Below are 24633 nucleotides of genomic sequence, written 5' to 3'. Positions count from 1 at the left end.
TTCTAATTATAGAGATTGTTGTCATTTTCCTATTTGAGATCTCTGCTTATCTTGGTTATTAAAAGTAAGCTTATAAGAAAAACACATGGTTCCCACCCCACCCCCAACATACCATTTTATAAATATCTTTCTTTATCCCAGTAATGCCATACTTGAACACCATTCTACTTTTCCAGACTTTTTTTCTGACTAGCATAAATTCAAAGTCAGTCTTTCTGAAAGCTTCACCCCACAGTAACATGTAGAATGACATCAAATAAATTTGGCATTTCTTCATGCAATGTCTTATTCACATCATAAGCTGTTTTATTGTGTTACAGAAATTAGTATTGGTACATTATGCAAGAAGTCAAAAACTCCTCCCCTCCCCCCAAGACAGTGTTATTAAATGTAGCTAAATAAGTCTGGCAAGAATGGGCAATGTATAAAAATAACTTTAAAGAACAAAACTGGGAAGACTGTTGAGAGACCACAAGGACTTAAAAGCAGAAATTAAAAGGAAAATGAAGAGAGCAGGGCAATATGTTTCTTGTTGGGCAAAGCTCCCCTAAGGGACCCTGTATTCAAATACTCTTTCACATCGCATTTGAATCCTTAGCTTCCAACGGCCACTGATACCACAGAGACCCAACAGTGTGTAGTGGTTCCTTCATCTCCCGGGCCTCTAGATGCCTCCTATTACAGCCCCACATTTAAAAATAGCAGGGAAATGAGGGAAAATCATAAACCAGCTATAATAAAATTAGTGCTTGCGTGAAAGACTATTGCCAGAGAACAGCTTTTAGAAGGCCCAGTGCTGCCAGAAGGCCGCTGGGTGTTGGCAGTATCCAGCAGTCACTGGCCAGCACACTGAGACCCGAGCTGGGCGTTTTAGTAAAGATAGAGTGTCTTTTCTTCTTGATCATGCGTGTAAAGAGGTGTGTTTTAAGTAATAGGAAGTAGATCAGAAAAATATATTGTCATAATAAATAAATATTACTCTTTCTTGCCAACATAGAAAAATAGAAATGAAATAACTTTGAAGAAGAAATAATTAGTTTTTCTCAAAAAGACTGATTAAGGGAAGGGTGTCCAAGAGCTAACATCTAAGAAACTAGATGCATTGATAAAGAATGCCACCATAACAAAACCCCAACTCTTCATTCATCTGTAAGTGGGAAAAGAGCAGGAATTGGGCATGAAGGTGTGGTGAGGATCATTGCATTTCTCATTAACTGCATACTTGTAGAAGATCTGGAATTCTCATTACAACTTGAAAGGAAAACTGATTCTTTTAGAATCAGATATTTTCAAACTAGAATGTCCCAGAGCCTGCTCTGGTTCAATGGTTTTTGCGGCTAAGTATGCATTACCTTAGCTATTGGCTTTCATTCCCATATATATCATTAACATAGATGAGTCTTGAAGTCAGTCTGCCTTTCAAGGATGTGTTTCAGTAACCTGGATGGAAAGATTTTTCACCTAACCTCATGAATAGGTCTTTTAAAAGGACATTTGTTGGTATTCACCCCACCCTGTCTCTGCTGTTGAACTTGTAGCACTCCATTCCTGCACCTACTGCAGGCGATAGTCTGGATTGAATTTCTTTGAAATAACCTTGTTTCTAGCAGCCTAGGAAAGAACGAGCTGGTGGATTGCAGTACTAATACTGTCATGTGGGCTATTCTAGTGAGTCACCCTCGGTTAAATCTAAAAAGTTGGATCGGCATTCAGAGCATTCATTTTAAGTAAACTCTTCACTAGGGCTGCAGGGGCCAGCCCATTAATCTGGTTCATATACTCCATTTGCTTTTTAATCTCTTGATTGTACAGAGTATGCATCTCCATTCTAAATGGGAAAAAAGAGGAGTCTGTTCTTGATGGTATACTGGCAGCCCTTTAAGTTTATGTAAAGTAAAATACCTGATGTTAAACTTTGAAAATGTCATTAAAGGATTTCACCGCAGCTGAGCAGCTCTAGTCCCAAAGGACTAGATCTCTGTCCTGTATCTTATATAGGAACGTGGGATATAAATCATTTTAGAGAGATTGCAAAAAACAATTACTGAAATCTTGAGCAAAGACATTTGAATTTAGAAACTATAATGATGTTATTGGCTTTACTCTATCTAGAGCAGTGGTTCTCAACCTTCTGGCCCTTTAAATACAGTTCCTCATGTTGTGACCCAACCATAAAATTATTTTCGTTGCTACTTCATAACTGTAATGTTGCTACTGTTATGAATCATAATGTAAATATCTGATATGCAGGATGGTCTTAGGCGACCCCTGTGAAAGGGTTGTTCGACCGCCAAAGGGGTCGCGACCCACAGGTTGAGAACCGCTGATCTAGAGAATGCCTATTTCTGATTAGGTACTACAGGTTTAACTCATGTGTGCTGACTGAACAGCAGGATTAATAGTACTAGGTTAATATACATGATGATCTCCCTCTGAAGAACTCAACATATTTTATGTCTCAACACATTCACTATTTTGACTCTCAGACATCCTTGTTTTCTTCTTGATGTACTTTATTTCTCTTGGTGACAGAAAGAAGTGGACATAGGGAAAGGATCACAAGAAAGTAATGATTGGGTCTCCCGCCCACCAAATTTCAGATATTTTCCCTTGCCTTGTTCCCATTTGCTAAGTGTAATTTGCGCTGGCACCTAGCTGTTTTAGTGTCCTGAATAGCTATCAAAAGGAATGGATTTCCCAGCTTATAAAGTTTTTTCTAGATTGATATGCCAAGATTAGACTTTGGAATGCTGGAGAAGCCTTTCCAGGAACTAGAAATAGAAATCCAGCTGCTTTTTCTTCTCTCTAGAAACCAGTGTTTCTGTGTAGATTGCCAACAACTTCTTTCAAGATATAGAATTAAAAATCATAGAAATTGGAAACAGGAAAGATACTGTAGGTCATTTAGCCTAGCATTTAGTACAATACTCTGCTAATCCCTCACATGCACATAGAAAGATGATTGTCTCAAGTGAATATAACTTGGCAACTCAATATCCTGGCCTTCTGATTTTGAGTTTAGAAGTAGTAAAATAGGAAAAGCCCCTTAGTTGATGCAACTCTATTAAAATCTGAATGCTTCAAAACCTTCATTCAAATACACAGAACTCATGTCATCATTGAGGTGTTGTCATGTACTCAGTCCTTCTGGTGGGGTTTGGCTTTTATAGGGTTAATGAGTCCACAAATTTCACATGCTTAATAATTGTGTATATCAGTTTTCTGTTGCTATAGGAATGCTGCATGATAAAACAGTCACAAAACCGCAGGGGTTTACAACAATACACATTTATTTTTGCTTACATATCTCTGGTCAAAACTAGGCTCAGTGGGACTTACATATTTGCAATTAGCTGAGGTTATCTGGGTGGTGGCTAGGTAGCTTCCCTGATCTTGTCCAGCCTCCCACGGATGTGAGACTCCCCCTGGGACAACTGTGGGTCACCCTGGGCATTCTCTAATTATGTAGACAGAGGGGCAATTCTTGGCAAGCTTCTGCTTGTATCACATTTGCTAACATCTTATTGGACTAAAGCAATTGAACTTGACTTAGCCAGAGTCAGCACCACATCCTCAATAGGGGACGTGAAGAATTACAACTGTCAACGCAATCACTCTACCACAGTGTGATGGCTTAATTATCTCACAAATGAGCATGATCGAAAATGATACACCCAGGTTATAAATACCTTAATATGTATTGTTTTCGATTTCATTCCTTTTGAGGAAGCAATGAACTTGTCCTCTAAAAAAAAAGGACAAAGGGTGACTAGATTCAGTTTACCTCGTACTTTCACATTTTGGTTTCCATTTAATTCCCACAAAAACCTACAAGAAGAATTACTTTAATAACTCTAATAATTATTGTTATCTCTGAAATATTTGGACTGCCTCACCTCTATCTGGGTACTATTGAAGAAGTGATGAGAACTTTTAAAGGCCATTTCTACCCTAAGATTCTTCAGTGGTTACTACGTAGATTTTCTGAGTATATGTATCATTTACTATGTTATCTTTGCCAAAATGACTTTGACTTTTTGTTTCAACATTACTCTCTCTGCTATTTGTCTTGTTCCAAGAATTTTAAGGAACTTTTTAAATTTAAAATTTTATTTTTCAATTACAGTTTATAATCAATATTATATTTTATTAGTTTCAGGTGTACAGCATAGTGGTTAGACAGTTACAAAGTGGTCCCCTGATATTTCAGGTACCCACCTGACACCATACATAGTTATTGCAGTATTATTGGCTTTGTTTCCTATGCTTTACTTTATATCCCTGTTACTATTTTATGACTGCCGATTTGTACTTCTTAATCCCTTCACCTTTTTCACCCAGTCCTCCAACCCCTCTTCTCTCTGGCAATCTATTAGTCTCTTTCTCTGTATCTGTGAGCCTGTTTTTATTTGTTTTTTATTTTGTTCTTTAGAGTCCACATATATGTGAAACCAAGAATTTTAAGTTGATAAATAAGTTGATGTAGGTCAGTTATCAACAACCTAGCATAGGAGATGATTTTTGAGTAGCGCTACTGGTCATTTAGCAAAACTGTGATATCATAACAATAGCTACTATTTACTAAGCCTTTTACTAAGTCTCTCTTGTATCCCACGGGATACATGCAGTTTCTCCTCTCATCCGTACAGGAAGCCACAGAAGTAGGGAATATCATCTCTGCTTTGCAGATATGGAAATTCAGGTTCCTTCCCTGAGGAAACATTTCAGTAGGTGATCTGGTACCCACCTCTTCTCATTTCTTTCTTCCACAAAGACTGATTGGGAGGGAGTGAATGAGCAATAAGCCATTTGAAAAGCTATAGTTACTAGTTCCTTATGTATGCCAAAAAATATCAAAGGGTGGACACATGGTATGCGTGAACTCACAAAAGACATTTGCTTGAAATTATAATTGAGCAATACATCAGTTTTTCAGTTCCATTAATTGTGTAATTTGTGCAAGTTGCTAATAATAATTTCTCAAAGTCACATTTTAAATATGGGCACAGGATATATAGATGTATGTTGAACCATTTCTTTTAGGCTATTTGTGAAATATCTGTTGCAGATTCTATTTTACAAATACTATGTGTTTACATATTATCTTATTTTTAAGAGGCTCATGGATAAAGTAGATTATCTTATTGAAATCACCATTTGATAGGTAAAAAAAAAGAATATTGGTGGTTTCATATGTTTTGACTTAATATTCAGTACTGTTATCTGTGAGAGAAAATGAGGAATCACTCAGAAGTCATTAGAGATATTTTCATCCTAGGCCTTGTTCTTAAACTTCAAACCCATATTTCTGACTTCCTTCCCTTCAACTCTACCAGCGTGTGTCATAGGCACCTTCAGTTCATCAGGTCTGAACCCAAGCTTTTCATCTCTTCTCCCTCCTTTGTGATCTCTCCCATTCTCCTGGCTCCCTTGATGCCCGTGGCAGACACCTGGCAGTCATGCTAGCCTCTCACATCCTTCACAGTGAAGGCAGTCTTCAGGCCCTATCCAAGCTGACACGCACAAGCGCACACAGGTTGATATACATCATACATATGCAATATATGTGTATCTGTTTATAGCTTTTAAATATCTTTTGTTCTCCTTTCCAAGAAACCTTCATCATCTTCCCCTGAACACATTTAATTATTATTTTTTTGCTTATTTCTATGTTGTTCCACAAATGATGGAAGGCACAACAATCTCTGAGTTGGTCCTTTTGCCTACCCACTCTCTCCTTTTGACCCATTTCCCCTAAGACTTCAGAGCAGAATTTCAAAGTGCAAATCTACCAGTGACTCACCACAAATCAAAGTCTAACCTCATTAGCCCTGGCCCTTCCTGATTCAGCTCCTAATTGCCTTTCCAGGACCATTTCCGACTATTCTGTTGGTGGATCCTCTCTTCTAGCCGGAACTAACCTCCTACTCTTTTGTCCTGAGATCAAGCCTTAGATTAAATCTTCATCCTCTCTGCTCAGCGTTCCTAAATGCTGCGTCAACATGATCTCTTGCCAGATAGACTCCGAGAAGGGTTTAATGAAAAACATTATGTACCCCAGGTTCATTGATCTATCAACATCACTCCATTAAGTATACAAAGTACTACATTCTTTTATCTGTTTTGTTCCACATGTATATAAAAATTGACACAGGACTTACTAAGTAGTGTAGATATAGGAAAGTAGGATGATTATATGAAATAAAAGACAGACTGCATCTGTATGTGGTAAAATTATACCAGTTCAGAATTGAATGTTCTTTTTAAAGAAAAAGTAATGTACATATTTTTGATTTTTTTGGCTTACTATTTATTTTTGTGTCACTAGCCATGAGATATTTATTTCAGACTATTTTATATATAATGTATTGTCATATGTGAAGCACAAATGTAATAGATTTATTATTTAAACAAATTTAAATTGAGATATAATTGACATATAAATGATATTAAGTTCAGGTATACAACATAATGATTTAATATTTGTATACAGGTTGGGGCAAAAGTAGGTTTACAGTTGTCCATATGTAAAAAATACAATAATAAACAATACAACAATAAACACTGTTTTGCAAGCTCACAACTATAAATCTACTTTTGCCCTACCCTGTATATTTTGTAATGATCACCATAATCGGTCTATTAACATTTATCACTATACACTTATAAATTTTTTTGAATGATGAGAACTTGTAAGATTTGCTCGCTTAGCAACTTTCAAATATGCAATACAGAATTATTAACCATTGTCACATTACATCCCCATGACTTATTTATTTTATAATTGGAAGTTTGCATTATTTTGTCCATCCCCCACCTCCCACTTCTGGCAACCAGTCTGTTCTCTGTATCTATAAGCTTGCTTTTGTTGTTTTTAGAGTCCACATATAAATGGAATCATACAGTATTTTTCTTCTCTATCTGGCTTATTTTACTTAGCATAACACCCTCAAAGTCCATCTATGTTGTCAGAAATGGGAAGATTTCATTCTTTTTTATACGACGTATATTCCATTGTACATTCCATATCTTTCTCTGGAGACTCATCTATCAATGGGCATTAGGTTGTTTCCATTATCATGGCTATTGTAAATAATGCTGCAGTGAATATAGGGGGTGCATATATCTTTTCAAATTAATGTTTTTGTGTTATTTGGATAAATAGCCAAAGGTGAGATTGCTGAATAACAAGGTAATTATATTTTTAATTTTTTGAAGCTCCTTCATACTGTTTTCCATAGTGGCTAATGTTTGGTCAGTCCCTGCCTTAGGACTTAACAGTGATTTGTATATAACATATGACTCCTTGGAATCCGTAGCAAATGGCATTCTTATGCCTACATCTGTTAGTCTAGGTCTCTTCATTAAGACTGATTTTAGTCTATGCATACTTTTAACTTTAAGAAGGAAAATCTCATAGTTATTTGTATCAAAAATGAAGCTATAGGAATAGGCTATTAGTTTATATTAAGTTTCAGTGACTAAAAGATATTGTGGATATATGAGACTTACTTGCGATACTTCGATATGGATAAGAGAAGATCAAAGAAACAAATTGGATAATGAATATATTGCTTTGAAAAATGTAACTTTAATTTAGCCTTGCTGCAGTGTGGAAAACTCTATTTTTCTAGTTTAGTGGCTCAGAACTATTGTTTGTATAAAATCTAATTTACAAAGTCAGTAGCTGAGATAAACATTTGTGTCAGATACAAATGGCTGCAGGGTTGTATTAGTTGTAATAGTTCAAGCTGTGGAACTACCCTGATGTGACAAATAAGAGCCACTGGGGGCTCTCTGCTCGAACGATGACGTGAACGTTGACTTTTGCCTCCTCTCACAGTATGCTGAGGGAGATTTTAGCCCTGATTTTGCTTCCAAGTACTGATTTCCTTCTCGTTGTTATTATTTCACTATAGTAAGAGAGAGAAAGAATAAATATCTAAAGCCTGAAGCTGTTTCATCTGTTTTTCACATCAAAATTTGTTGATCCCATGTAATATAAGTTTAGTTAGAAATCTTCTGTTAAAATATTTCTGATACCGAATCTTAGAATATTAGATCTCAAAGGACCTTAAAGATCATCTAGCCCAGTGTTTTCTGGACTGAGTTCTAACTGTATTTTGCAAGATGTTAGAAGGTGTTCCAATAATAAAAGGGTTTTATGGGCATAGTAAGTGTCTGATATCCAGGGCTAAAAAGGAAGCTTAGTAGGCTTCTTCCTGTAGGAGTTCTCAGAGTTTTAAATGTGCTAAGGTGCTTTGTTAATCATAAAGGGATTAAATAGAGGGGTTATATAAGTAGGGAGAGTGACTCAAATTTATTGGAATTCTTCTTATGTGGAAAACATATTAACATCTATCAGAAGGATCCAGTTAAAATAGTAACACAGAATATGCCTCTTTGCTGCTCAGAACCATGGAAACAGGTTCCCAGCTCACAAAGAATAAAAGCCAGGGTTCTTTTTAAAAATCTTATTTATTTATTTATTTATTTATTTATTATTTTATTGAATTTATTGGGGTGGCATTGCTTAATAAAATTATACTGGTTTCAGGTATTCAATTTTGCAATACATCATCTGTATATTGTATTGTGTGTTTACCACCCAGAGTCACAACTCTTTCCATCACCATTTATTCCCCCTTTACTTTCTTTTACCTCCCTCCACACCTCTTCCCTCTGGCAGCATCATAGTATAGACTAATGGATACAGAGAACAGACTGACAGTTGTCAGAGGGGAAGAGGAGGGGCTGGGTGAGAAGAGTGAAGGGATTAACCACAGAAAAAAAAAGAAAGACTCATGGACCCAGACAAAGCCAGGGTGCTTACCGAGGCCTCCAAGACCCTTCAAGGTTTGAGCTTCTGACACTCTCTAACCTTTCTAGCTACTCCCTTCCCTGCTACAGGCACACTGGACCAGCCGTGGGCAAACTATGGCCTGCGGGCCGGATCTGGCCTGTTTGAAATGAATAAAACTAAAAAAAAAAAAAGACCGTACCCTTTTATGTAATGATGTTTACTTTGAATTTATATTAGTTCACACAAACACTCCATCCATGCTTTTGTTCCGGCCCTCCGGTCCAGTTTAAGAACCCATTGTGGCCCTCGAGTCAAAAAAGTTTGCCCACCCCTGCACTGGACCTTCTCAGTGAGGCCTTCTCGGATTATCCCATTGCCAGTATTCTCTATCCCCCTCACTGCTCTTTTTCTCCATAGCACACAATGTCTTCCATTATACTAACTCCATTGTTGCCTTATTTAAGTTTTTATTGTCTGTTTCCTCCTACTGGAGTGTTGTTCAATGACAACAGAATTTTTGTGTATTTTGTTCTCTGTTGTACCCCTAGCATCTAGAATACTGCTTCACACATAGTAGAAACTCAACAACTGTTTGTTAAATGAGCTAATTGTCCTTGAGAGAAATCAAGAGTCTATATTAGGGTAATATTCCCGAGACTTGGAAGAAGGTACAGATTTTTATCACCTCTATCCCGAGTGGAGGAGAAGAGGCACAGCAGAGCTGGAGGGTCCTCTCTGGGAAGTCCCTGTGAGGAAACAGTCGTGTTATGATCTTGTACCGTGAATGTGGTGACATTTTCCTTTCTAGGACCGAGGGTGAGAAGGGGAAGTAGGAGGAAATTAGGTCTGAGGATTATGAAATATGAGTAGGTGGTATTGCTCATCTTACTGTGCTACACTCTCCTGTAATCACAACCGGTGTCACATGAAAGGACAAGGGCAGCCCTCTGGTGTGGTCTGACAGCGAACCCTTAGTCTAGAGCTGATTTGGTCCTGAGTCCAGGAAACACTGGCCTGTCATTCTTTTAGCATGTATTTGCAGTACACCAAGTCATGCCAAACAAGGTAGATGAGGAACAGTTTTATTTGAGGGATCTTATTTCTCCAGTGACAGATTTTATTGTGTGTGTGTGCTTTAAAGAAAAACCAAACAGGCTTGATTCACTTTATTTTTCTTGTATAAAGTTATGTGGTGGCCAGAGCTGAAGCCCAGGTCCTCTGCACAGAAACTCTAGTGTGGGTCTTTGCACAAGATGGTCAATGAATTCCTCATAGGGACACTTGGTGAACATGGTCTTTTTCCAGAGGTTGGGAGTGAGATAGCTATAGATCTTGGATATGACATCAGAGGTGGCCTTGGTGAAGTTACCTAAAGTGGCAATGCAGCCCCTGGCCGAGGTGTAGCAGTTGTTGATTCTGGCCATTATCAGCAACTTCATGGGCACAGAGGCTGACACGATGCCAGTGCCCATGGGGGCAGGGATGAGGTGCACAGCACAGCGCCACAGTGGCCAGTCACCTTGCAAGGGACAGTCTGGGGCTTGCTGATCTTGTTCCCCCAGCAGCCTCACCCCACAGGGACAATAGAGAGCTTGGCCAGGATGAAGGCCCCTCAGATGGCAATGGTCCTTCTTTGGAGCACTTAACACCCAGACCAACATGTCCATTGTAGTGCCAGTGGTGACAGATGCCTTGGACTGGGTCTCTAGCCAATGTGGGTCTGCATTTGCACAGGAATAATCAAAATCTTATCCTTAAGGGATGCCCCCAGGAAAAAGTCAATGATCTCAGATTCCTTGATGGGCAGGGAGAAGAGATAGATCTCCTCCAGGGACTTGATCTTCGTGTCCTTGACCAGATGGCCCAGTTTGGTAATGGGAATCCATGCCTTGTCCTGGACCTTGCCTCGCAAGCTTTGCAGCCTCAGCCTGGGCCAGAACCTGGCCACAACCTGGCCTCCATTGCAGAATCTCCCACGGAAGCCCCTGCGGTCTCCCATTCCAGGGCCCCCGGGACCTCCACGCCCTCCCACAGCACCTGCGCCATCTGCCATTTGGTGCTTCCTCAGAGAGGAAGTGTTCTGTTTTGTTTTTGAAAAGCTCGTTCACTTGGTTTCAGGATTTTGATATAATTTCACTTTTTATTTTCCAAATCCATCATGTTAAAAATGAATTCCTTTTTTGTTTTTCAAAAAACAATAAAAGGCAAGGTTGGAGACTCAGTGCTATAATAATAATTCTAGTTCTGGCCCCAAAGAAATAGACTTTTATGTTTTAGCTGTCTGGCTTGTTGGGATTCCTATCACATATTTATAAAAAAGAAATAAGAGAAAACTTTTAACCCTATTCTTTTCCAGATGGGTAAAATACACAACTTTTGTTTCCTTAGCTAACGAGAATGGATAGTGTCCTGGAGAATTAGTCCATAATTTGTCCCCTTTAATGCAATATGTTATAATACAAAACCACAACAACTAATTTTCCACTTCTCCTGCTTCATAAAAAGAGAATTGTTAGAGGTATGTTTATGTCCCGTGAGATTATGCTTTAGGGCATGATTGCCCTAAACAAAGCACAAGCTCTACGATTCCTAATAAATTATTACATCTTCCACATCTGTTCTTGTCTTTTCTCTGAAGCATTCATCCAAGAGAACACAGCATTAACTGAAAGTACCAGAATCGTGGGAAGACGTTTTGCTGATAAATGCATTGACAGTTGATTTGTTGTGATTAGAGGAAAACCTCAGTGGTAGAGGGCTTGGGGCTAAAAACTGACTTTCTTTCTCTTCTGCCAGACAGTGTCTCCTTCTGCCCATTCCCCCTTTCCTTGCGCTTTCCTCTTGAGAGAAATCATGTGACCCTGTCACTACAGTTTTTAATGCCAAATATCTAAGTGTCTTTAAAATGCAGCACAACACTTTTAAAGGCAAATAGTGAAGTAGTTTCATCTGACATTTCCATTATAACTGCTCTTAGTGGATTCTAGACATCATACATAAAGGTGGTGAGCTGATTCTTTTTAAAAAAAAAATCATGATGCAAACCCATTGAGCTGTCTTTTCATATTTGGTGCTCCATCCATTGATCATGCAACACATTTTTTTTCTTAGAAATGTGATTTGATCAGAGAATATCTATAATAGTCTGGACTAGATTTTTCTAGCGTTTGTCTTATATTTTAGAGACACAGCCATTTCTCATAGTTTTGTGACATACCTATGTATTGCTGAACTAACATCAATTGCTTTGTTATCTCTAGGATTGTGAATCCAAACTGGAAAAAAAACCCACACAAATGTTAAGTTGCCATCATTACTGTCAAATTGTTCTTTCATATAGAAGTTAAAATTGTATTCTCAGACTTTGTATACACTATTTGTTTTTAAATCTAAGAAGTTTTTTTTTTTGTTAATCCTCACCCCAGGATATTTTTCCATTGATTTCTAGAGAGAGTGGAAGGGAGGGGGAGAGACAGAGACAGAGAAACATCGATGTGAGAAAGACACATCGATTGGCCATACAGCCTGCAACCGAGGTACGTGCCCTTGACTGGAATTGAACCCATGACCCTTCAGTCCGAGGGCCAACACTCTGTCCACTGAGCTAAACTGGCTAGGGCTAAGTCTTAAAAGTTTTATTAAATTTATTTTTACTTATGCATTAAATATTTAATGAATACCTATTATGAGTTATAGAATAGTATATAATGATTTCAATGCAGTTGGTGATCAATCAGCCAATGTGTTTCTAAAACCAATAGCTGAACCATGTAACTAATAACATCTGTTGGGGAGGAGCAGAGGGGCAGAACATTGTTCTGGGCTTGTTGGATGAGTTAACTACCATCACATCTGTCCCTCTAGCCAGGCTCTGCTAGAGGATAGTGCCAGGTCTTTGGTGGCTTTGAACACAAACCTGCGTTTCCCCTAATGTCCACATCTTTAAAAGACTCCAGCAGTACTCATGGAGATGAAACTGGCAATATGAAATGAGGGGAAAATAGATCCCAGCATTAAACTTATTGCAAATGAAAATTTTTTTTCTGGTTTCAGCTATTTTCATTTAGATAAGCTTCTAGGAAGATGAGACAACACCATCTGCATTTATGGGTTTAATCATGGCAGTTACAACTTAACTACCTGGCTTCAGTATTGTGGAGAGACATATACCATCATCCGCCTCTTCCCCTCCTTTCTTGATTTTGCAGCCATTCTCAACTCAGTACATTTTAATAGTTGGGATATAAAATCGCAGGTGTGGCATGTTTAAATAATTGAAGACTTCATCATCTTATTTTTCAAGTGATATACTGAAGCTCTGTTTTTGTGAGGGAGTTGTAGCTGATCTTAACCAATGTCTCTAGCTACTCTGGGTAATGGGACAGGAGTTGTTGAAAATCTGTTGGAATTGCTCTATCAAATGATTTGAAGCAAAAGATAGAAATGAAATTACTCCAATGTTGGCCTAGGGCTGTTCTGGAAAGAGTTGTAGCATGTTACCATGTAACTTCCTCATGTGCACATATTATGATTCTGAATATTTTACGCCTCTTTTTGAGTTGTGTTCTCATTGCATATAGTACAATTTAATTTCCTCCTCTTAAAAAAAAAGAGTAACTGAGTGGAAAATGTCTTATAGCTAATCACCATTTGTTTTGGTGGTCTAGGAGAAATGCTGATGGTCCTGGTGTGAACTTTGATTTTAATAACACTGAATATGTAATAATGAGAGAGAGAGAGAGAGAATGAGAATATGTTTTTGATCAGGAAATTTTTTAAATGGATAGTGGAATGGAACCACTCTATCTCATAGCCCTTTTCATATTTCAAAGCATGCATTTTCTCATGTTTTAATATTGGTTAGGATAAATATTATTGTCCCATACTTAGACTGTGTACACAGCTCAAAAAAGGTTAAATAAATTGGTTAAGATTGCTCAATTAATTATTAATCATATGCCGCCATATATTTGTGAATCATTTTGCATTTTAGTTAGTAATGAACACATATTATATTTTTGTTTATTTTAACAGTGTGTGTCAGGTATGGAGTCCAGCTCTCTCATTCCCATCTGTTCTTCTAAACTGGTGTTGGCAAACTTTTTCAGTAAAGGGTCAGGTGGTAAATACTAGTACTTTAGGGTTTTGGGGCCAGACAGTTGTAATTACACACCTCTGCTATGGTAGCATGTGAAGACAGTCATAGATAATAAATGAATGGGTATGGCTATATTCCAATAAAACTTTCTTTTTTTTTTTTTCCCAAAAATAGGTGGTGGATGGGATTTGGCCAACCCTTTCACTAAACCAGTAGCTTCTAAACTTCTCCTTACTAAAGGGCCTTTTATGGTTTCCATCTGTGAATCTTCCAGTCCTCCATGTTTTGAAAGTTGGACTTTCAAACACACCCAATATTGAATAGTAATGAGTTCACTCTCTCACACTGAAATGATCAGTATGAATGATCATGTGACTGGACTGTGCTGATGGAATTCCAGGCACAGCAAGGAAACGTGACGTGTAGTTAGACTGCATAGTTTACAGTTTCCTAGAGGCTTTTGAAATCTTGAAAATAGTTTATGAATCTCCACGACTTGTCTTCCAGGACCATGATTTGCCATTACTTACATTAGACACCTCTCTTATGTGTAGAATTAACTTCCTAGTTGAGTGTTAATTGAAGTGTTACAATTAAGTGGCTGGGAGTCCTCATTTTAATCTTGAGTAAAACCTCAAAGATGCTGCTCTGAGGATAGAGAATTGGTCTCAACATGAAATAGCGAGTGAGAGGCTGGTCTTCAGGCCTGACCTCTGAGGTAATGTCTCGGAACTGAGTTTTCAATAAAATAGATAAAGGATTTTTATTAAGTTTCCTGAGCTGGAAACACATCCATCCTCTCATTTTGCTGGACAATGTGTTTACCATTAAGGGCCTGCCAGCCTCGGTAAGAGCTCAGGGCAGCCATGGAGGGCATGTAACCCTGCCGCAGGGGAAGTGAAGCTTGGCTGAATCCCAGTTGCATCACAAGTCCTGGCGGAGGGGCTGCCCTTTTGCCCTTGTCCTGGGGAAATTCATCAGTTCCTAGAGCTGCTAGAGATTGTACGACATTATCTCATCCAGCCCTCTGACTCCAAGTAGGAATTGACTTAAATGATCTCTGGCAAAGGAGAATGTCTTCGTGTACTACTTGTATAATTCACAATTAATCGTAAGGATGTATTTTTTAAAATTACCTGTGGGAGATTTTGTTCTACCTACTCCTACAATCTGCAGGGATGGTGAGCCACCTTGCTAACCTATGGGAAGTAATGATAATAAAGATAATTAGAGCTTACACATTTTTGAGCATTATCTATGCAGATACTGAAGTAAAAACTTTCTATGCAGTCACTTACTTAATTCTCACAGCTATCCAGTGGGGCAGACACTGTTCTTGTCTTCATTTTGCAAATGAGAAAACTCAGGGTTAGAGCTCCCAAGTGGCGGAGTTGGGATTTGAAACCAGGGTTTGTCTCATTTCACAAGCTGTGCTCTCAACCTCTGTGTTATTCTGCCTTCACTAGTTATGGTACTTGGTTTGTTTTCTAATTGTGTGTTTCTTCTGGGAATAAATAATTAGGCTATATAAATAATTATACGATGCAGTGTAAATGGAAGGATTTGGGGGATTAAGGAATTAATGTTATTCTTATAAATCCTACCTAGTATTAATTAACATGTGCAGCACTTATGGTTGGAAGTATTTATTTATATGGTAAAACTGGTGTAAAAGTAAACAGTTTGCATAGTTCTGCATTTTTTCCCTTTGCCACATACCCCAAACTTATTTAAGTTTTAGTTTTTTCTTACTATGTGGAAAAATAGAGAAGCTAGACTAGAGATTTATCAAGCCCTCGTGGAAAGAGTTAGGAAACATACTTACAAGAGAACTATGATTTGAAATAAAAGTGTGGACTTTTATTCTTGGCCCCATATGAGTTAGACGCTTCAGAGGTTTACAAGACATTTTGGGTAGGATCCTTTTTCTCTCCCTAAGTGAGCATCAATGGAAAGCAAACTCCAGTGTGGCTTAGTGGCTGTATATTAGGAAGGGCAGAGCTGCAACCAGAAAAATGGGATCACTCTTGAACTGAATAAAAAAAAATTACCTCTTTCTTTGGTTAGTGCATATAACAAGGTATATATGGGTTATCTTCACAATATTTTTGTAGTTGGCAGTGTTGAGAATTGTGTTCTGTTTTGAATTCGAATGTCCCCATAATTTAAGAGTACCTCTGGAATTAACTCTCATTTTTCCATGGCATATAAAAGTCTGAGAAAGTAGTAGAGATTAAAGTAAATTCAACCCCCAGCCTGGCCCCTGGTTTCCAGGCTGGCTACAGTGCGAACTGTCAGGGAGATAGATGGGGGCTCTAAGGTTTCCTGGAGTTTTCAGCCATGTGTGGGCACCACATGTGGTGTGTTCAGTGAATACAAATACAAGAACACATGCTGTTTCCATTAGGGACACTTCAGACCCCTCTCTGTCCCCAGCCTTACTGCAGAGTTGAATGGGTCATTTATCATAGGCCACTTACTGATACTGACTGGCGTTCAGGCCCTGCTATAAGTAAGCAGCAAAACAGTGTGACTTAGTTCTTTTAGAATGCTTACCGTATACTGATACTATTTCTTAACGGTTCACATGTTCATATGCAGAGAAGAAGCATTTAACTAGCTGCTTATAGCGTGGAATGTATTTAAAATGCAAATCTGACTATGTGTCTACCTTCCTTAAACCTTTCAATGAGTTATGAGAATCAAAATCATTCAAGACTGGGTTCTGTCTTCTCTGCAGCCTCATCCCTTGCGATTACCTCTAGAAGGCTGAACTGCTGTTCGCTCTGCACATATATAAGTTTTGGCCTTCCCTTGACCTCTGCTTCTTTGCTCATTTTGTTCACAAGGCCTTTCTCTGCCTTCCTTGTCAAAGTAAAGCATCTCATTTTATAAGACCTAGGTCAGATATCACCTCCTCCAGCAAAGCCTTCCCCAGTTCTCTTTCCCCAGTCTGGGCTTGGCATTTCCCTCTGAGTGCTCAGAGAATGGTGAGATGTCATCTGTCAAGGCAGCTCTTCCCTCACTGTATGGAAACAAGGTTTCTCTCTCATGGTGTGAGCAGCTTCATGTGCCCAGCCCAGTGCGTCTGGCAGGGAGGAGGCAACCACTTCGGATTCTTGAACTGAGTTGAACTGCCTTGTAAGCAACTCTGAGCCTCACTCAGGCGCAGTCACATATGATTCTCATTATATTCCTTATCCCAGTGCCTCACACACCCACACCATGAGAAAGTTCAAGCTGAAGAACTGGCCGACAGTGTGACTCCCTCAATTTTCCATGATTGAAGAGCCCAGATATACAAACCGTACAATCTGTTTTCCTACGTGAGTGTTGTCTCTGGTGGTCCTCCCAGGCACCTAGTAGCCACATCATCTATTGGTTGCATTTCGGAGAAAAATAGTATCTTAGAAAGAGTGCCTGGTATCTTGATGATCTTATACAGTTCCCTGTTTTATTTGGCATAGCTGCCCAGGGTCGGACAGATCTTGTCCTCAGCCAGGGCTCTCATAAAATTCCTCACTGCTTCAGTGTGTGATTGTGTGCTGTCCACTTTCAAGAAATGCATTTTCTTCCTAACCAGGTGCTGGGATGTATGCAGAATGGTTTAAGAACTGTTTTCATTGAGGTATAGCACATCCTCACCTTTAATTCTATCTTATTATTTTTACTAGTTTGCCATACTTGGTCTTTTTTCTTCTTGTCATTTCTTAAAGAGGCCACATAGCACAATGAGAAAAATAGGAGCTTTGAAGTCTGAGACCTGGGGTGCAAGCTGAACTTCACCACTTCCTAGATTGTGATTGACTGGTGGCTTAACCCCTTTGAGCCTCAGTTTTCTCATTTGAAAAATGGGGATGGTTCCTATGTCATTAGGTTGGTGTGAGGATTCACTGAAATAATTTACACACATAAAGTGCCATATACTTGGATCGCTGTGATCATTACCACGTGCAACTAGGCTGGGGTCTATTGGGGATATAAAGTACTGACACTTGAAACAAGTAAGTAGCAGTTATATGGTATAATATGGAAGGTGGCAAGATTAGCTCCTTGAAGAATCACAGAATGTTTAAAGACCAGAAAAGAGCCTTAGAGGCTATCTAGTTTGACCCTCTCCCCTGAAAAACAAGGTTTAAGTTCTGACTAATCATTATCTGTATCACCCAGATTCACTTCCTTATCTGTAAAGACAGGGGAAATCATGAATATGTATTTTTCTACTTTGTAGAAGTGGCTTACGGGTGTAATGAAGTCATTACTATTTGCTAGCAAATAGTATTTGTATAACTAATTCTGATTAATAGGAGATACAGGATCTTCCTACTGAATTTTGGTTTTATATTAAGTATAGTTGAAGCCTCTGATTTTTCCCCCTCATGAATCATGGAAAACTGTTAAAATAGTTATTCAGTTCTCATACATCTGTTAAAGAAAATTTCTGCTTCTGAACATTATCGAAACCCCAAAGGGAAGCTACTGTTCCCTGCCATTTGTGAGTGTAAGCATGACTTCAGAAAAACAACTTTCCACAACATAAAAATGAAGTTCTGGCCTGCTTTCCCTTTCTACATTCTGCTCCAGCGAGCTCTAAGGGCATCTGAATGATAACTGCTTTCTCTCCGTACATAATGTCTCCACTTGAACTTATCTTGCTTTTAGGCATGGCACGAGCAACATCAGGCTGGGCACTCTCAGTAGACCTCCTCCTAGGTGTGTGGGGACAGGCAGCTAGATCACTTTCACTTCACTGAGCTGTGAAATTGACACCAAATTGTGCCATTAGCTTATTTCTGAAGGGTACGTTGTGCTGGATGGTCTCTTCCTGCGTGCATGGTACATGAAAAAAAAAATGACAAGATAAAAATGTCCCATAAATGAACACGAGTGAGGAAATTTAGATGTAATTTGTCATGAGTTAAAACATTGAATAATGTATCAAGAGCCCCTGAAAGCAGAGGTGCTTCGAATTCAGAGCATGTATTTAGTACTTGGGGATAAGAAAATGTAGAGCTTTGGGTTTCTCTTTTGAAGATTTTGAAGATTTTCATCTGCCTTCTTTATACCCTGCTAGCAAGAGAACAATCTTTTTTTGCAATCAATTAAGTCATCCAATAGCACTTATCTATATGTTCACTGATTTATGTGTGGTGGTGTGTTTATGTTGAGCCTTTTCCCTCCCCATAATTAAGTCCTTCTTTGTCTACCCTTTGATTAGAAAATCGAGATAACTTCTATCTCAGTAAAATCTTCCCCCTAGGTATAGTTGAAAGGTGGTGAAGAGTAACTGTAAATGTGGTGGTTGGAAGAGATTTCTCTGAATGGACTCCACATCATCCTGTGAGAGCATTCTGCATGGTGCTGTTCTTTATCGAGCATTTGTGCTTTCTGTTTGCTCTTCTCCCAGATGTCCACTTAGCTCACTCATCTCCTTCAGGCTTTTACTCAAACCTACTCCAAACCTACCTGTCTGCCTTCTCTGCTTTGTTCTCCCCTCAGAACTATTGCTGTCTAACTTATTGCCATGTTTACTGCTTCTTGACACATGATATATTTTACAATTTAACACATCTGAAATTGGGGGTGTCTAACAACCAAGGACATCTTTAATTCTGAAAAATATGTATATTAATATCTTCATTTTATTTTTCTCACCGCTGGAATATAAGCTCCATGTGGCAAAGTTCTGTTTATGTTGTGCATTCTGTATCTCTAGCGCCTATAACTGCCTGTCACAAAATAGGTTCTCAGTAAATACTTGTTGAATGAACTGTCTAGCTTCAAGGGACTAGCGGGGAAAGCTATTCTACATTTATTCCTCTATCCTTGTGTCACCCTCAGCTTCTCAACTCCTGTGCACAGGACATTTCCATACAACAAATAGTCAGCCAGGCAAAAATGTCAATAGTACCACAATTGAGAAATCCTAGTCTAGAAGCAGTGAGAGGTGATGGAGGTGGAATAAGATCTCAAGGAAGATTAGCATCTTCTTCAAGGCAATTGCTTCAGGAGAGGCTATTCATTATATGTTGTCAGGCAAAGGAAGACTAACCCCTTGGGAGTCTGAGGTCCTCGGTTACATCAGAATATGCCCATATGTCTTCATTCTTTTTTCCAGGGGCCCATTCCTTCATAGTCAGTGCCAGAATTAGTTTCCAATAATCTGAAATCTGGGTTCAGAAAATAAGGGCTTCTTTCAGGACAGTCATAGAAGCTTTCTGTTTTCTTATCCTGACCTTAGGCTGGGAATTTAAAGTGCTAAGTTCATAATTTTCTTTTTAAAGTTCTCTACCATACTTAGAAGCAACCAACCAAGCCTACAGTCTTGATAATCTGTTTCATTTATATGGCAGCAGCATTTTGGTTATCCGAAGTGTTGTCCTTTATTGGCATTGAGTTCAGGTGACTGTAGGGAAGAGAGGGGGAGAGACAGAGAGAAACATCGATGTGAGAGAGACCCATCAATTGGTCACGAGCCTGCAACCGAGGTATATGCCTTTGACTGGAATCGAACCCAGGATCCTTCAGTCTGAGGGCTGATGCTCTATCCACTGAGCTAAACAGGCCAGGGCAAGGTTGTTTTCTTTTCTGGACAATGAAAAGACAAAGAACTTGCCCCTGGTGTGAAGGTGCAGTCCTGTGTGGTAGTCACCTGTGAGTGCATTGTAATAAGTCTTGTCTGGATCTCCTGAGTGAGATTTAATAACCTGCAGGAAGCTTCAGTGGGATCAATACGCCTTTCACAGCCAGCAGAGTTCTATGGGACTGCTGCCTATCCCAAGAATTCTGCCTCGGCCTCGCTGCAGAGGGCCTTTCCGTGGCCAAGGACGATTGCTTTCACTCTTTGACTGTCTCTCTGGTCCGTCATACTGCCTTGGGTTGCTGTGACGACTGCATTTTTCTTGGTCAGGTTTTGTCACCTTTCACAGTAGAAGAGATGCCAGTCGGAATCTGCTGTTGCAGGACGTGGGCTACTGCTACATTGGCTTTTTCATTCTGTCATTTCCAACTGGTGTCTGTCATCTGGTGACCAGCCTGGAGAGCAGGTTCCCACTACTTGAATATTCCGTCTGGAGCCCAGACACATTGTGTGTGTGCGTCCTATTTATTACCACATCATGAGGCAGTCATTAGAAACAGAATTGTGCTCTTCTTTAGAATTTTCAAAAAATTTAAGCATCTCAGTGTTTTAATGGAACTGTAATTCTCAAAATCATCTCATTGAGAGGGGAAAACATTATCATTTATATCTGGTACAAGGGGAAATTTTTGAGAAGTTGAGCTCGGTCTAACTCAGAATGAGGCTTCAGAGTTCTTGCCATCCACCCTGAATGATCATTCTTAACTCATGATCATTCCTGACTCATGTGCTTGTAGAGTGGAAGGGGTGCTGGGGACCCAGTTTTCATGACCAGCAGCCCTTAGGAACATGCTTTTTGCTTCTCACTCTACTAAACTGTTAATAACGTTGGTTTGAGGACTCCTTTACTTTAATTATACAATCTCAAATAAATAGGAGAATAAGAAAATAGTGAAATTATTTGAATCTGGAGTGTTTAATATGCTAGTTGATTCCATATTTTATTTGTTTACATTAGAATAGGGCTCAGGTGAATTGAATAGTTTTAGAGTTGGCCTTTGCTAGGAACAGTTGCTAATAGTTCATTAGGATAGCTGTTAAAAATTAATTACCTTCTTGACCCATTTGGTCCCTCTTGTTTTAGCTAGCTTAACTTAATTTTTTTGGTACATGTTTTAAAACGAAATGGAGGGCTTATTTGTTCTTTGTGTGAGTATTAAAGGCAGTAGATAATCTATTCAAAATTTACAAGATTAGCTATCTTTTCCTTTAAAACTAACTTTATTATCTACTGGGGGTTGTTTTTGTTTCTAAACAATCTGGAAAATACTTATATTTTGTTTGTTGATTTAAATAGAAATTAAAAAATAGTTCCTACCAATAGAGAAGAGCCTTCACGGTCTTAGAGTGACTCTCCTCAGATCTGGGGTGTAATCTGGGCACGTGTACTTTATAAATTTTATTTTTATTGTGATAAAACATAACATAAGATATACCATTTTAACCATTTTTAAGTGTACAGTTCAGTGGTATTAAGTTTATTCACATTGTTGTTCAACCATCACCACCATCCATTTCCAGAACTTTGTCATTCCCCATTTGAAACACTGTGCCTTTTTAACATTAACTCCTTATTCCCCTCTCACTACCCTACCAGTCCCTGGTGACCACCATTCTACTTTCTGTGCCTATGAATTTGACGACTCTAGTTATTTCTTATAAGGGGATCATATAATACTTGTCCTTTTGTGCCTGGCTCATTTCACATAGCATAATGTCTTCAGGATTTATCCATGTAATAGCATGTGTCAGAATTTCCTTCCTTTTAAAATATATTAAATATAAATATGTCCTTATATGTATATGCTACATTTTGTTTATCCATTCATCTGTGATGGACACTTGGGTTGCTTCTACCTTTTTAAAAAAATCTTCATTGTTGAAAATATTACATATGTCCCCTTTTTTCTTGCATTCACCCCTTGTAGCTCACCCCCGCCCTCCGCCCCAGCCTTCACCACCCTGCTGTCTGTGTCCTTGGGCATGCATACATGCATACAAGTGTTTTGGTTGATCTTTTCCCACCTACACACCCCTGCACTCCTGCTTTCCCTCTGAGATTTGTGAATCTCTTCCATGCTTCTATGGTTTCTACCTTTTTATTGTTATAAATAATGCTGCTATGAACATGGCTAAAAGAATTAAAAGCAGGGACCCAAAATCTGGTCAGTGTTTCTGTTTTTAATTCTTTTGGATATATAGCCAGAAGTGGAATTGCTGGGTCATTTGGTAATTCTTTGAGGAATCGCCATACTGTTTTCCACAGTTGCTGCACTGCTTTACATTTCCATCAGCAGTGCACCAGGGTTCCAGTTTTCCACATTCTTGCCAACACTTTTTCTTCTTCTTTCTTTCTCCTCTCTCTCTCTCTCTCTCTCTCTCTCTCTCTCTCTCCTCCCTCCCTCCCTCCCTCCCTTTCTCTTCTCTCTCTCCTATATCATTAAGTGGCTATATTATAAAAGGAGAAAACTCACAAATAAATAACTTAAGCTTCCACCTTAAGAAACTAGAAAAAGAAGAGAAAACTGGCAAATTGATCCCAAAGTAAGCAGAAGAAAGGAAATAATAAAGATCACATCTGAAATCAATGAAATAAAAAAAGAAAAAATACAGAAAATCAATAAACCCTGAAGCTGGTACTTGGGGGAAAAAATCAATAAAATTGATACTTTAGTCAGACTGAACAGTAAAGAAACAGAGAAAATACAAATTACCAATATCAGAAATGAAAGAGCAGACATAACTATAAATATTAAAAAACTAATAAGGAAATGTTATGGTTTATGGCAATCTGTGCCAATAAATTTAATAACTTAGATGGAATAGATAAATTTCTTGAAAGATGAACATTACCAAAGCTCACTGAAGAATAAATAGATTACCTGGATAACCCGGTTTTACTAAAGAAATAGAATTGATAAATTGGACTTTATAAAAATAAAAATCCTGCATTTTGAAAGATACTGTTGAGAAAATAAAAAGAAAACAAATAATACACTTTAAAAATTAAAAGAGTTGAACAAATAATCCAAGAATGGCAGTGAAAAGCAAAACAACATAAAATATGCTAAACATCAATACTTTTTAGAGAAATACAAACTTAAGCCCTACATACCTATTAGAATGGCTAAAATTGAAAGGACTGACTATGCCAAGTTTTGGTGAGGATGTGGAAGTACTGGAATCCCCATATACTGCTGCTGAGAATGTGGAATTGTACTACCACTTTAGAAAACAGTTTGGTAGTTTCCTGAACATGTTAAACACAGACCTATAATATTACCCAACCATTTCACTCTAGAAAAGAAAGCTTATGTCCACACAATGAACGTCCATAGCAACTTGATCTGTAATAGCCCAAAAGCTAGAAATAATCCAAATATCCCTCAACAGGTGAATGGATAAACAAGTTGTGGTTATATCCAAATAAGGGAATGCTTCTCACTAACAAAAAGGAACAAATTATTGAAACTATTGGTACATGTAACAATATGGCTGAATCTCAAAATAATCATGTTGTGTGAAAGAGATCCCCCTCCCCACAAAAAGAGTTCATACTATATGATTCCACTTACATACAGCTCTAGAAAATACAGACTATTCTTTAGGCACAGGAAGCAAATCAGTTGCCTGGGGATGGGGTGAGTGGGGAGGGGCTTAAGGCAGGGATTACAAAATGGCAGGAGGTAACTTTTGGGATGATGGATATGTTTTCACAGATGTGTATAAATGTCAAAGCTTATCGAATTGTACACTGCCAAATACGTATTTTTTATTTCGTCACTTTCCTCAGTAAATAAATTGCATGCTATTTTGAATTATCTGTGCAATTCTACCCTTCTTCAGATCATTATGATACTTTCCCACCATATTTGTGTTATTGTTGGTCCATGGCAGAAAAGTTCATCTTAATTTGAAGAGTTGATTGGAGACATTTCCCCAGGTGGAAGCAGGAATGAGTAACTTGGAATCATGGAGTGAAAATATGAGGTACTCTTGTTTTTTCAGTGAGATGTGGCATAGTTGTGAGGTTTATGATGGGATCATTAATGTGCAGACAGTGTAGTTTAAGGAGCATGGGGTTTGGAGGCA

General features: G+C 38.5%; 1 protein-coding gene and 1 pseudogene across 2 annotated transcripts in view; one reads left to right on the top strand and one right to left on the bottom strand.

Moving 5' to 3' along the window:
• Nucleotides 1-24633, top strand: part of TTC28 (tetratricopeptide repeat domain 28) — a 397370-nt gene that overhangs the window by 209089 nt on the left and 163648 nt on the right. The window lies entirely within an intron of this gene.
• Nucleotides 9989-10856, bottom strand: LOC102249935 (annotated as a pseudogene).

The sequence above is a fragment of the Myotis brandtii genome, unplaced genomic scaffold, assembly GCF_000412655.1.
Source record: "Myotis brandtii unplaced genomic scaffold, ASM41265v1 scaffold303, whole genome shotgun sequence".
Lineage (NCBI taxonomy): Eukaryota > Metazoa > Chordata > Mammalia > Chiroptera > Vespertilionidae > Myotis > Myotis brandtii.
The sequence above is the reverse complement of the archived record's forward strand: the minus strand, read 5'-3'. Positions and strand labels throughout refer to the sequence as shown.